Source organism: Protopterus annectens, chromosome 6.part0 (assembly GCF_019279795.1).
Source record: "Protopterus annectens isolate FY-2018-M chromosome 6.part0, PAN1.0, whole genome shotgun sequence".
Taxonomy (NCBI): Eukaryota; Metazoa; Chordata; order Ceratodontiformes; family Protopteridae; genus Protopterus; species Protopterus annectens.
The window spans coordinates 524,698,656-524,711,612 of NC_056737.1; positions in this window are offsets into that span (position 1 = coordinate 524,698,656).

A 12,957-nucleotide genomic window follows, 5' to 3' on the forward strand; every position below is an offset into this window, starting at 1 on the left:
TAGACCAATCATTGAGTATAATGCCCCATCTGGCATGTACCTCACTAGACACATACAACAGCTGGCGAGGCCACAGAAGTACCTCACGAAGAGGATCCTAGGCATTAAACACATGTCCTACATGGACAGACTCAAAGGACTCCAGCTATTCTCTGTCTCATATCGCCTATTTAGAGGCAATCTCTGCTTGAATTACAAAGCCATGTCTGACCCAGCTCTGTTAGAAATGCTACATCTAAAGAAATCCTAATTCCTCTGCACCTCACACACCAGAGACCTCAACCTCATTACCGCAATCAACAGAACATGCTAGAGGGACAGGTTCCACACCCAGAGACTGCCCATGCTCTGGAATAGACTTCTCATACATATCAAGCAGAGCACCTTGCTGTCGCTCTTCAAGAGAAATCTTGATGAGTGGATGGGTAATAGAAAGTTCTCCCTGGGGATCACTCCAGTGGCTGTACTTTATAGAGGCAATGGGAACTAAAGTTGGGTGGCACAATGCCAGGGCACTTCTATAGGCTAGGCTTGTAAAGGCTCCAGGGGCATTAGCCTTGTACAAACCTATGAACCTATGAGCCTATTACTAGCACTGAGACCACCATTAAAGAAAGATTTTTTTAATAGCAAAAACTAGCACTTGACTTTCTCTTTTCTTCAGCAACTTCAGAAAAGGAAGGCCACATTTTTGTGACATCATATCTGAATGCCGATTATTTGAGTGTTTATGTTTCTCTAAATGGGACAACTACTCAAAAATGAATGCCCTACAGGTAGCCAGTAGGCGAATTAACAGACTAGGTGTAAAGAGTGCAGAGTTAATTTCTTTATGCTATCTCTGCTGCTCTGTTGTAAAGGAGGATATCCAGTTTATAGGAGCTAGAGCTCAAGGGGAAGACAATAAGAGGATATGGCACACTAATGTTTGCAGGAAGGGAGATGCTGTAATCCTTTAAAAGAAACATGTATTCAGCTAGATGCATAGCAAGGAATCTCATTAGTCTCTTGGCTTGATTGCTTCTCCCTTGTGAATTTTGACTACTTATGGAACCTCTGTTGAATTTTATAATATTTATATTTGGCTTGAAAACAGAATATCCGAGAGTCTTCCTTTGCACCTGTATCATAATTTCTCTCTTTATTCTCAAAGTATGCTGATGTGCACTACTAGTAGATACACTTAATATGAATTAAGTATGCTCTCAAAATCAGCATAGTGTTTTATTAGTGAGCAAATTATAGCTTTACTTTTATTCAGTGATCAAGTTTAAGTAGGGTGTTAAAGAAGAAAAAAATGGATACAGATTGCTAAGTACCATTATATAATAGTAACAGCACTCACTAAAATGTGAAAGTCAAAAATGAATATTTATTTGACAGGTTGGTAATAATTATCATGCAGTTATGTCTTTGAAATAATGCGGGCAGGCAAAATGCTGCAATTACATTATTTTAATAGAAGGCTTGTAATGCACTGTTTAAAATACAAGTGATGTTAAGTATATGCTTATTGACACAATGTCAGAACTCAATTATGTTACATTCATTTCTGTGCTTTTTCAAAATAAAATGGTTAAACAAGTCAATATTATTTAATAGGCATCTTGGGATATGTACAGTTTTATGAAAACTATTTGATTTTCTGCAAGGACTTTTACAACTCTAAATAATCATTGTGACTTCATATACCTCTATTTATGAATAATCAGGCAGGCTAAGTGAACAAGTGTGGACACTGCAAAGTAAAGTAGAAAAGGAGATACATTTTCATTACAGAAACATGAGCAAATGGATTATGAAAACATTTTGTTGCAACTCTTTGATTAATTGCAGCATTAGAATTTATCAAAAGAGAGCAGACTTTCTGCAAATTAGCTTTATTCATTTATTACTTGGGTCCCAGCAATGTGCACCTTATCTAAATCATGCAATGTTAGAGCTTTTAACTGTAAATTTTTATGTCTCACCCACGATAAAATAAAGGGAAAAGTCATACAAGCCACAAGAAATTATTCTTCTGTGAGATGCCTTTACAGAATAATTTTCAGTTGAAAATAAAGGAATCTAACATCATAAGGGAGCTAGGCTTGTTTCTGAAACACTAATTTGTTTGTGTCTTTCAGCTTTTCCCGGTTAAGGGTCGCCACAGCGGAACTCCGGTCCGCTAATGATTGGTAGTTGATTTTGTACGTGCCGAGTTACCAGCCCTGATGCACAGCCTTCAACGAAGGTACGCCCATTCACACGTCTCCACGCAGAAGATGCTCTAGCTGAGAATCGAACCGGACAGTGTCTCACTGTGAGGCGACAATGCTACCGCAGCACCACCACAATTGACTTAAATATGAGCAATAGGTTGTGTGTGACTGTTGGCTTTTTCCACAAAAGAATGAGGTTATGCTGTCCCAGTGATTTCTTCTTTCTCTGAGAGGTTATTACTTTTGAGTTGGTACATATAAGATGGGTGGGTGTATAGGTGCCATCTGCTGTGTCAGCCATGATTTTTGCTAACATCATCCTTTGCAAATGAGAAAAGGAGGTAGTTTTATCTTCTGAAATGGCTAATTTCATTAAAGTATCCATCAGATTCCTAGAAGACATTTTTATTGTCTTGTCTGGTACTGTGGATGAATTGTTTTATGAATTATTTAAACACCTCTACCACTTTTCTAATGTTCACATATACTTATTATTATGATTTTATTCATTTTTTTATGTGGACTTAGCATAAGTCTGAATAAAAGGGTAATATCTTCCAATGCATACCGAAAAACGTCTTTTAGCAACTCCTGCCTACATTTCACTAGTAACCACTTGCTCTGGATGAAAAGGAATGTAATGAAAGTGCAGTTTGCAGGGATCTCTACAATGATATCAAAATTATTACTTTTTTTAAGGAGTGTATTTTTTGAAACATATGTTTGTAGGTGGGGGTATTTCACCAGCATAGTGGATGATATTATTACAGAAGTGAATACTAGGGGATCTACTGATTTTGCACCTATCATTTTGTGGGGTATGACTTGAATAAAGCATAAGAGCCCAGTTTGAACATACTTTAAGGCACTTTGTCTAGGATTCTCCACTGATATGAGGGCAATATAAAATATTATTAGACAGCACTGGCCTATTATAACACTGGGTGGGAACCTAGGTAACAGACCCAACTGAGGACCCCAGTTTATTTTATATCTGGCATTAACTTGAAACAACTTTTTGCTTGAAAGACACCCACAGTTAGAAAACAAAATCTTAGTTTAGTTGAAATGTTTAAGTGCGGGACATGTAAGTAATCTATTTTTATTAATACAGAAAGTTCCTATAGGAGATAAACCTACAATGCAAGTGTCTAAACAATTGCTCCACCAAGGGAGTTGTATATTTGGCAAATTGTTTATCCTGTTCTGCATTTTATATAGGAACATCTGAGAAATACCTCAAAATAAAGATTTTCAACATGTATATGTTATTAAAAAAACAGAGTAAAAACAATGCCCTACATAGACGTGGAAATATTTGTCATTTTTATACTGGAAAAGGCTAAATGTAACCCATTGGCAGAAACTGGACTAATTTGTTACTAAGACAGGAGTTCTTTAGTCAAATGACGTATTAATGCCATTATCTCTATAGCATCTATGGTGAAGTATAAGCAAATGAATATGCATTTATATAACACATCATGTGACTCTACTATATAAGGAAGTATGTCTTGCTACATTTGTTCATTCTGAAGTCTGTATTCTGAAAAGATGAAAGTGCTCAGTTTTGTTAATTGAAGAGTACTGCGCTAGACACTTTTTGCCTAATGTCTTCTATAACAACACCAGGAGCTTCTTTGTTTGATGTTATTCAGGATACAGGTGTTCAATATTGAGGGCTCCTACTGAAATGTCGGTACTGAAAATGCTGAGTGGTGGCAAGCTGAAAAAAGAACAAAACTATGGGGAAAGAGAATCTCAAGCATCACTTTTCTCCTTTAAACTTTTTTGCAGGGGAGCAAGCAACACTGCACCTCCAGACGTGGGGGGCAAGTCTCCATACCCCCAAACTTATAGATACCAACTCTGAAAATTCCATACCTTGGAGAAAAATGAATATTCTGAGAAATGGCCATCTTGAACTTGGTATATGTAAGTCTTTTTTTTGGCCATTCAGTCTCTGTATTTTGGGACTCACTCTTGCAGATCCTGACATTTCAAATGGTTACCAATAATGAGTTCCAGTTAAAGGGTACTCCATTGGTATTTGATGCGGGTGCCTACATATAGGTTTACTTGGTTGTCTGTCATTGTGATTATAAAAGTGTGTTACTTTGTTTTATAGAAGTTGGTACTAGGAGTAAAAAGTTTTGTTTGTACTTGGAAAGTATTTAATACTTAGTTTGGACCAAGACAGGTTAGTTGGTAGACAAAAGCACGGTGAAATTTACTTTGGGCTGATGGAACAGATGATGCTGAGCAGAGAAGCAAAGAATGTCTGGCTTACTTATAGGGAGTGGCATTGTGACATGAACTATTGTTACTAACACATGACAAACTTGTCTTCTGACTGACAAAACGTGATATGAAGCATTCTTCTGACTGACAAAGATTGTGACATGACCAATTATACTAAAGAAAAAAAAATCATAAGGAGGATTAGAGCACAAGTCTTTCATTGTTTTAAACATCTTAGAGATAACTTGTAAGGATGAGGGCATTTGCCACGAAGTGGCCATTATCAAGAGTACTGGGAGAAAATGTTCATCTTTACAAAATGATTTGAAAGGGTGCAAAGAAATTAAGGATTTGTGGTCTTACCAGTCTTACCAACTACTTTCTTTTTTACTTTCTTTAGTATTTTGATTTAATGTTAGAAGGAAGATTAGAAAAAAGGCTTAATGCTATGATTGTAAGAAAGAATTGGGTTTGAAAAGAACTCATTTGAAAAAATGGTCTTGTTGTAGCATGCTGTAATACATATATATGATTTTTTATCAATATCTAAAACTGATTAAAACGAACAAACACTTTTATTATAACAGCAAAATTATAACATGTAGTAATAAGGTAATAATGAACATGTGCTGCATTACTGACACAGGCACAATAGTTGTTTTCCAGTCTACTTCCTGACGATGGTTATAGCATTAACCCTCTCCTGACTTCCATTCTTATATCAAATAAAGACACACTGTTCCTACCAAAAAACAAAAACTGAACTTAAGCAACTCATATCAAAATTCTTTCTCTGATACCACAATTCTTAACATTAACTACCTCACTAAATGTTATTCCTCAAGCCACACAAATAATCCTTTGGTTTAAATGTTAATCTCCAAACTACAACAACTAACTTTTTTCTTTTAACCCATGACAATATCAGCAGAGTTATAGTAATGTCTGGTTAGTGAGCTTAAAGACAGATGATCAGGAAACCATTCATGGCTAAAAACACAACAATGGATAATGAACCTATTGACTTTTGGTAGACTTTCTTCGCTGTCCTTTTGAAGGCTGTTAACCAGCTCTGCCCTCCTCCCTTTGAAATCTTCAGGTTCTGAACTGTTCATAGGTTCATATGTTTATATACGCTAATGGCTACCAGGATTTTTAGCCTAGCTGTGCAACCCAACCCAGTTTTGTCCCCGAGTTCTTTGGATGCCTACATGGTGTGGTATGCTAGTAAAGAGGTAGCTAATGGTTATGTGGAGATTGTATGATAGTTGGGGATTAACTTACTTAGTGATGAGCTCTGTCCATCAGGGACATGGGGCCAGACTGGGGATGAATGTGATTTCCCATTCAATGATCAAGGTTTCTTTTGAATATGGTCATGGATGAACTCCGATTCACATGTATGTATTCTACCTATGTTCCAAATTTCATCTGTACACTACAAATCTATTAATTACCTTTATTTTTAAATTAATATTTTTTTGTTTGTTCTCTCCACTGTAACTGTTGATTCATAGGTTCATAGGTTCATAGGTTCATATTACAAAATTACAGTCAGCTGCCTGTCGGGTGCCAGGATCCGCCACATAACGCATGCACTCAAGTCAGTCCACAACAAGTACAAATATGACTCTGTCATTGTCCATGTTGGAGTGAATGACTTGAGACGTACCTCCCTGGACTACATGAAAAGAGACATGGAAGAGCTCTCGGATCATGTGGCCCAGGCAGGTATGACCCTAGCCCTGAGTAGCATCCTGCCTTCACCCAGAATGATACCACAATATAAGGATAAAATGATTGACTTCAACAATTGGCTAAACTTATGGTGTCATTCAAAGGGGATCCAGTATCTGTCTGCCTGGGATGACATGATTGACAGACCACGATGCTTTGCCAGAGATGGTCTGCACCTGTTGCCCCTGGGATTCAGGTTACTGGCTAAGGCTCTTGCCACCCCTATAGTGCCTTTTTTAGGCAAACTTCAAAGGACAAAACCACCACCGTAACAGGTACAAGCATGCAAAATCTGAAGGTAATGCTACTCAATGCTAGAAGTCTAAACCTCAAAATGCACTCTCTCGAGGCACTCCTAAAAATGGAGAACATCGATATCTGTGCAGTAACTGAGACCTGGCTCAAGGCTCCAGAGAGCACACCTGCAATACCAGGATACAACTCTTACCACACTTTTCGGCCACCAAACCAGGACTGAAACACTAAAGGTGGAGGAGTGTCAATATTCACCAAGGATATTCACACCACCAGGCTAGTTGGCCAACACAATGTGTCTGAAATTCTCCAAGTGCAACTAACACTAGGTAAGACTGCAATCCAAATTGTAGCTTGCTACAGATCCCCCACCATACCCCAAGATTCTCACTACACCTTTTTAAACATACTGGAAAATATTAAGATAGAACCAAACACCCTAATACTGGGTGATTTTAACTACCCTGCCATTAACTGGGAAAACTACTCATGTCCCAACACCTTTGCGCAATGGTTCTTGGAATTCATAAATTCCAACGCCCTGGATCACCTAATCCATAGTCCCACCAGGGGCTCCAATATCCTAGACCTGGTCATTACCAACATGGCAAATCAATGCTCCATACCTATGGTCACCCCCTCATTAGTCAGGTCTGACCATAAGCTGATCACCCTTAACATCCACATCCCACCCCCACCCCCCCAGTAAAGAAACCACCATAAAAAACTTCTCCAAAGCCAACTTCATGCTACTCAAATCAGAAGTGACAAACTTCATGACACCCATGCAGACGGGAACTGAAAGTTCAACTGCTGAATCCTACACTAAGGCACTGCACGAGCACATCCACTCATGCATGAATCGTGCCATCCCAAATAGAACCAAAATGCTCTCATCCAAAAAAAGGAAGCCAATCTGGTGGTCCCCTGCCATAAACAAACTTTACAACAAAAGGAAGAAAAAGGAAGAAACTTTTGTAGAAAAGAGGAAAATCCCAGGATGCAAAAAACTCCCTTACTAGCCTCAGTAAGAAACTGAGATGCCTCATAAAATCCTCCAAAGCTAGTTATGAAAATAAAATTGCCAAAGATTCCAAAGACAACCACAAAGCATTCTATAACTATGTCAAGAATCTAAATGGCAATGCTCAGATCTGCTCTGAGCTAAAACAGAATGGCAATAAATATACTGATCCAAAGGATATTGCCAATATCCTGGCAGATCGATTCAGTGCCAACTTCACCCCCTCTCACCCCTAAATGGCCCATCTCAATACTGGAAGATTGCCAAATTCCAGTAATAACGGCCACACAGGTACAAAACGCACTCTCTAAAGCCAAGAATACAGCATCCATGGGACCAGATGACATCCCGGGCTGTGTACTACATGAACTACAATATGAACTGGCACCTCACCTAAGTGTCATGTTTAATCATAGCCTCACCTCAGGTTTCGTGCCCACTGAGTGGCGCAGAGCTACAGTTATCCCAATCCACAAGGGGGGATCCACCTTGGATCTCGGAAACTACTGTCCCATCAGTCTGACAAGCCTTATCTGCAAGGCCATGGAGCGTATTATCATGGAACTTATAAACAAAGACATTGGCAACCTTCAAACACTGGACCCCACCCAGTTTGGGTTTGTGAAGGCCCGATCTTGTCTCCTGAACCTGATTGACTTCTTTGAATCAGTCTCCAGAGCCATGGACAAGGGTAAGGTGGTCCACACAGCCTATCTAGACCTTGCCAAGGCCTTTGACACCATCCCCCACTCTGGAATCATAGATAAACTTACTAAGTTGGGTATTAATCCCTATGTCACCCAATGGGTTGCTAAATGGCTTACTGATAGAACCCACACTGTAAAAGTAGCCGACTCCAAATCCAGCTCCAGACAAGTGACAAGTGGAGTACCTCAGGGTTCAGTCCTGGGGCCGCTGTTGTTTGGCATCTACTTCTCTGAAGTACATGTCAACACTAAGGGACTCTGGCTAACAAAGTTTGCAGATGACTGCAAACTGGGAACCATTATTGAATCCCCAAATGATGTGGATACTCTACAAAAGGGCCTTACAGAAACGGATGCTTGGTGCCAGAGCCATGGGCTCAAGCTCAATGCCAAGAAATGTATTGTTATCCCCTTTGGGAAAAAACATGTATCCATGAATTACCATATAGGTGGCAGTACACTAAACACAGAAAGTGTGATAAGAGACTTAGGGACACAGGTGGACAGTTGTCTCACCTTCGATAACCACATCGCCACAACAGTCAGGAAATCCTTCTATGTGGCACACCTCATCACGAAGGGCTTTTCATCCAGAAAAAGGAGGTCATTGTCCCACTGTACTCGTCCCTCATTAGACCCATTATAGAATACAACCCCATTTGGTATGTACCTCTCAAGACATCTGCAACAACTGGAAAGGCCTCAGAAATACCTCACTAAAAGAATCACAGGCCTAAAGCAGATGCCCTACACTGACCGCCTTAAAAAACTCCAGCTATACTCTGTCGCATATCGTCTACTCAGAGGCGATCTCTGCTTAACATACAAGGCCATGTCAAACCCAGAGCTGTTGGACATGCTACACTTAAAGAAATCCCAATCCCTCAGAGCTACACACTCCAGGGATCTAAACCTTGTCATCACAATAAACAAAACATGCTGGAGGGATAGGTTTCTGACCCAGAGACTCCCCAGACTCTGGAATAGATTGCCCATACATGTCAAGCAGAGTGCCTCTTTGGACCTCTTCAAGAGGAACCTTGACGATTGGATGGGAGAAAGGAAATTCACCCCAGGGATTACGTCAGTCGCCCTGCTAGACAGGGGTCCAGGAAAGTAAATAATGTGGGAAGAAATAGCCAGGGAATTGTTATGGCTAGGCTTGTATAGGCCCTAGGGCTGATAGCCTAGTACCAACCTATGAACCTATGAACCTATGAACCTATAGATGGGGAGCTTATTCCATAGCGTGGGATCCTTTGTGACACATATCGGTCCCTCCAGCATATTATATTTATGTCACATTCAAAGTTTAGGTCCTGGGATCTAGATTTTATGGTGCTGTTTGTCTTACTGATGTGCAAGAGATTCATCAGAGCTGGGTTTGAGCATGCCTTATATGATAGACATAGATCGCTTCTCAGTAACCTGTAGGAGACAGAGTACAGAGACAAGACCTTAGTATGCTCTGTGTAGAACAGGGTATTCATACCCTGGATTCTCTTGATGAGGAACCTTTAATAGCATTCCAAATATTGCAAGTGCCTGGTTAGGTACATGCCATAGGAGACACTGTACTCAGTGATGGGTCTGATAAGGGCTGAGTGGAGTGGTACTATATCTTTTTTGGACCTGGATGCTATACCTTTGTTTATGAGTTGGGGTGAGATAGAATGATTTGTTTACTATCTTGCCTATGTGTTGGTTGAATGCCAGATTACTGTCAATGCATATTCCCAGATCCTTAACTTTCAAGTCAACTCTTAGGGGTGTTTTATTGATTAAATAATTAGCTTGGGAGGACAGTTTTCCAAAGGGCACTATAATGCATTTCTTTGCATTGAGTTTTAATCTGTGGCTTTTGCCCCAGTAATTTGCTTGTGTTAGATCCTCTTGTAGGATGTCAGTGTCATGGGGGGAAACTAGGATAGCTCCAATTTACAGTCAACTGCAAACTTGGTGAGTTAGAAGCCTTTGACATTACCCTTGACTTCTGAGAAGGAGATGCCAAACACAAGCGGGCCCAACATGGAGCCCTAGGGCACTCCACTAATGACCAGTCTCTTGGTGGAGGTGGTCTCACTGATCCTGATGTCCTGAGTCCTATCTGTGAGCCAGCTGGCAATGCAGTAAGTTATGCAGGGATTTATGCCTAGTTATGAGATTTTGTCAACAATACCAGCGTGGGATATTTTATCAGATGGCTTGGCCAGGTTAAGATTGGTTGTATGCACCATTTTCCCCTTATCCATAAGCATGGTTTCCCTCTTGAAGAAGTCTACCAGGTTAAGTAAACAATACCTTCCCTTAAGAAAGCCAAACTGGGATGGGTCCAGTGTCTGTAGGTTGCCAATGTCCTTATTGATCACTTCCATGATGATTCTTTCAACAGTTTTACATATTAGACTTGTCAGACTGAAGGGTCTGTATTTCGAGGGGTTAGTTGATGGTCCACTCTTATGAAGGGGGATGACCGTTGTGGCCCTCCATACACCTAGCACATAGCCTATTTTGAGGTTGCAGTTGTAGAGTGGTCCTGCTAGGTCATGTTTAAAGCTATTAAGAGGTCCAAATGGAGAGATAATAAGTTAGTAAGCAAAGGAGAGTAGTATTGCTGGAATTGAATTCATCCTCAAGTTTTGGTGAGTATCTTCATGAAGTGGACACTGTTATTCAGAAAATCTCACCAACATGACACTGATATATAGACTATATTTTATATAGCATATATCATGGACAGAAGTAGGTTAAAAAATAACAAAGATATCTGGGTGCACAAGACCCAGGATAAAATAGTACCCAATCCTGATAGGTGGACTGGTGACAGGACTGGAAAAAATGGCAGTGTAGAATTCTTTTTTTTTTTTTTTTTTTTTTTCAAAACAGGTTTATTGTTTTAACATATAAGAGAAATATCATAACAATTTTATACAAGTAATTAAAAATAGGTATTATTATAATATTCAACAAAACAACTAAAGTATTTACAAAGACATCCACTACAATCAGATCAATTAATTAAACTAAAATACCATGCTATTGAAATTAAAATTTTTTTAACAAATTTTGTAAATTATCCCATACAATAAAATAAGATGTTTTTCTATTTGTTCTAGTCCTAATTGTGTTTATTTCCATATGGCACACTATATTCATAACATTTTTAAATTCATTAAACGAAGGAGGTGTATCTGAAATCCAATTTCTAGTTATTATTTTCCTAGCCACTGCTAGAATAGACCATAACAAGGGAAGCTTAACCTTTTAACACTTTGAGGTACAGGTGTGTTGAATAATATAAGAGATTTAGAAATAATGAAATTATCTGTAAAAGAGCCTGCAAAAATTCATTAATTGACTTCCAGTATTCTTTCAATTTTATACAGTCATAAAACATATGAGCCCAGTCAGCATTAATTTCTACATTACATCTCTTACATAGATTATCTTTATTATTTATTTTATTCATCATCAAAGGTGTATAAAAGATCTATGTAAAATTTCCATGTATAAAGTCTCCAGACAATGGAAGACGTAGTTCTATAAGCAGATTCCAATATATATTGTTTATCTTGTTGATTTGGTGGGTCCCCATTAATAGAAGTGAAATAATTCCAGTATGAATCTACACTGTAAAAAGTTTCTTGTCTGATAACTTTATGTAAGTATGAAAGTTTACCTTTATCAGAAACTTTATGTTGTAAATTTAATATCAAGTAATCAATCAGTGTTGGAATAGATTCTTTAACAGTTATAGACATTAAATCTATTTTATTAATGAGATGTTGTCTAAAGGTCTGAACCTCTAACCAGCAAGTTTCTCTTAGATCAAATTCTTGTTTTAAGAAATCTAGATTTTTAACTTTATTATCAGATATCAACTGATACCAGTACTTTAGATCATTATCTATAGCTAAATGAGTTCCTTCAGAAGTAGATGACAAAAGCATACCCTGAGTATACATTATAGGAAATACAATAAAATTCCATTCCCTATACTTAGGGTGCATGAATATAAAGTTACGATAACTAATAATAATATTTAATGGGTAACAAACCATATGTTTAGGTGTAATAGGTGAAGTACAAAATTCCTTTAGTAACCATAACATGGAGTTATTTACAATCATATTTTTATGTGTTAAGGAGATTTTCATGAAGTGTATACTAATTAGCTCCCAATAATCTTTCCATTTTGTGACATATGACTGATCTATTAATAAAGTAATAACTTTTACAATAGAAGAGATAGTATATAAATTAAAGTCTGGAAAAGAAATACCCCCTTGAGACCAGCTATTAGTATGTTTCTTTAATACAATCCTAGGTCTATTAGGTGCCCATAAGAAATTTAACATTATTGTGTTCAGTTTCTTGATAATTATTTTTGTAGGTGGAAGTATTATTGATTGTATTAAGTATAAAATCTTGGGGAATATTATCATTTTAATAATTGTAAGTTTCTCCTCCATAGTAAAAAACATATTATTCCAGGTATTAAAAAGATTTTGTATATTAAGAAAACAGGTATTATAATTATTATATATAATAGATTTAATATCTTTAGATAGTATTATACCTAAATAAGTTATCTGACCTGAATTGGGTACATATTTAGTAAAATCACTAATGAGAATATTTTTTCGTGTATATATAGGTAGTATTTTAGTTTTTTCTTCATTGAATATTAAACCAGAAATACTTTTAAAATTCATCATGTTATCAAATAGAGACTGTATAGAAGAATTAGATCCTGCTGATGTAATTAGAACATCATCTGCAAAAAGTTGAA